This window comes from Lactuca serriola, chromosome 5 (genome assembly GCF_051521515.1).
Source record: "Lactuca serriola cultivar US96UC23 chromosome 5, Lser_US96UC23_V15, whole genome shotgun sequence".
In the NCBI taxonomy this organism is placed as follows: domain Eukaryota; kingdom Viridiplantae; phylum Streptophyta; class Magnoliopsida; order Asterales; family Asteraceae; genus Lactuca; species Lactuca serriola.
Window position 1 is genome coordinate 26,150,350 of NC_136412.1, and position 2,974 is coordinate 26,153,323.

Here is a 2,974-nt window from a genome sequence, read left to right on the forward strand (position 1 = left end):
GGAAGATCTTCACCTCCATGTCATTTAGTGATGGCGGTGATATGTGGATGCAGAGGCGTGACCTAGGTATAGAGAAAAAGAGAGATGACAAATTGAAAGGAAAGAGTGTGAGAAGTTTTAGGAAATAAATAAACAATCAATTACTATTATGCCATTTTTACTGTTTTAAAGTTACACTTTAATACCAATAAATTTCATAATTTATATAAATTATCTGTTTGATAATAACCTTAGACTTGAATATTTATATGATCTAGATTTGTTCTCGCGTTCTCAAACTTATAGGTATTCTCATTTGATATATATATATATATCAGTGGCTAGTAAAATAAAAATATGAAATTACGGTATGATTTATCTATATTTTGTTCGGACATCAAAACCGATGTACTTTTTTGTATTTAACTGTAATAAGCATATATATATATATATATATATATATATATATATATATATATATATATATATATATATATATATATATATATATATATATATATATATAGGAATCTTTCCTAAAAAGGAAACGTTGTAATTTTCATGAGGAATGTTGTGAAAGAAAATGATACATTCTAAGAGGTTTTTTGTTTTTTCGCTGCAGATCTGCGAAATCACTTTTGTCTGCGCCGCGCAGACATAGGTCCTTGCAGTGTGTTTGTTTTTTACGAAGTGGGCAGATCCAAAAACGTCTGCGTGAGGTCTTCACCACACAAACATGCACTAACATCTTCTAAGATCTGTGAAGTCCTTTTAACCTAAAAAAACACACCTTTTTTTCTTTCTATTCGGCCCATCCATTCTCACGTTTCACCCACCACGACGCTCCTGCCTCGCTCCAACATCGTCTTCATTGTTCATCTTCTCCAATCAGCATCGTCGTCCGCCGCCGCCTCCTCCCTGATCACATGCAACAGAAAATGCCTCCTCTCCCATCGCAGACGAATAGCAACGCAGCGAACAGGTTTGCTTTTTTTTTTCTTCGTTTTTTTTTCCGGTTCTAACATCAAATTGATGATTAATTTTGCTTGAAAACTCTCTAATGTACTGAAATATGTGGTTTAATTTTGCTGAAATTGCTTCTTATTGTATGAATTTGTTGTTGGATATTGGAAATTTGAAAATATGGTTGAAAATAGATTTTTCTGTGTAAATTTCTTATTAAATGTTGCTGGAAATCATATTCCTTGTGTATTTTGCTGGAAATTTCATGAGAATGCTAAAAATCAAGTTTTTTGTTGTTGAAATTATAAAAATAGTGCGGAAAATCATATGCCTTGTGTATTTTGCTAGTAATTTCATAAGATTGCTGAAAATCAAGTTTTTTGTTGCTGAAAATCAAATTTTTTGTTGTTGAAAATAAGAAAATAGTATTGAAAATGTGAAAATAATTTCTAGAAACTCCATAACATTGCTGAAAAATTCAATTTTGATGTTGAAAGACCCTTTTAAGTTGAAATTTGTGAATGTTGTTTATTCTTGCTCAAAAGTGTATAAGCTAGTCAAATTTGTTGATTCTTTTTGCTGAAAATGGTTGTTTTTTCTTAAATTTGATGTTAGATGTTGCAGGAAATGCTGTGAATTGTTGTGAAAATTATTGTTGAAATAAAGTTTTTTTCTTGATTAAAATATGAAAAATTGTGATGGAAATATGAAATATTCCTGTGAAAGTTGTGATTTTTGTTGAAAATACTTTTTACAATACCTTATAAAATCTTATTTGTCTATGATATATTGGTTATTGTAAAACCATTTTTTGTTGTATGACTAATTTAGTTGAATGAATTTTATTTTCAATGTTGTATGATTATTATTATTAAAATTTTGGTGTTGAAAAATCATTTGAAGTTTGTAAAATAATTTTATTTAAAATTCTGTTTATTTTAGCAGCTTGCAGACATTAAAAAACAAACAGTCTTTTTATTGCAGAGTGCAGACGTTTAGTCCACATCTTCTGTTGCAGAGGCTTGCAGATGTGATTCGCAGACTGCAGACATTTTGGCTTCAGAAAAACAAACAACACCTAAATGTTAAATACCTCAAACTGCTCTTGTAAGTTGTAATCTATTTTGTGCTTGAATCTGGCATACCAATATGTTTACAATAGGTATATCTTTGTATGCAAAAGTGGAAAATCTCAATTGAGATGGGGATTCGTTTAACCTAATATTTATGTGGTGGAATAAATGAGAAATGATGTGTATGTCGGTTCATTATTAGCCCTCAAAGAATTAGAACTGGTACAGGTTGAATGCAAATTGTATTATTCGTACGGATAACCATAAGAAATATCGATAATATACTTGTGAAATTTATAAAAACAACCCTTCTTTGGATACCAATTTAACTTTGATTTTGTGACGAAAATGCCCCTCGTTTACTTTGGAAGTGAGATTTGTGTTCTTATGCCTCAAAAAGTATTCATAAAATGGGAAATTCAATAAAATATGCTTGAAAACAACCCTTCTTTGGATACCAATTTAACTTTTATTTATTGAAAAAATGCACATCATTCACTTTTGGAAGTGAGATTTGCATTTTTTATGCCTCAAAACTCTATTTCTTTTAACAAAAATTAAGTTCCATAATATCATCCTGTGAAGAATATGTTAATTTTAAATTTTGTTTCCAATATGCCCCTTGCTAAAACTCTCACCCACTTCCGAAAATGCTACTGCCATTGTCGTTAACTTAAATATATTAATTTCAAGTTATTTCCCATTATTAGAAAATGACAAAAAAAGAGATTTATTTTTGACCACTCTTATTTTATTCTGATTTCATTAATTAAATGTATAAAATAATTAAGATAAATTTGTCAGGCAAATTTTTAAAATACTCTTTTGATAAAAAAAAAATAATAATAAATGAAAGCAGGATACACATGTAGCAATATACTTTCATTTATTTGACTATTTTGGTATCAAAATTCATTTCTTTCTATTCCAACATTGCACTTTGGAAAACATATGCATTT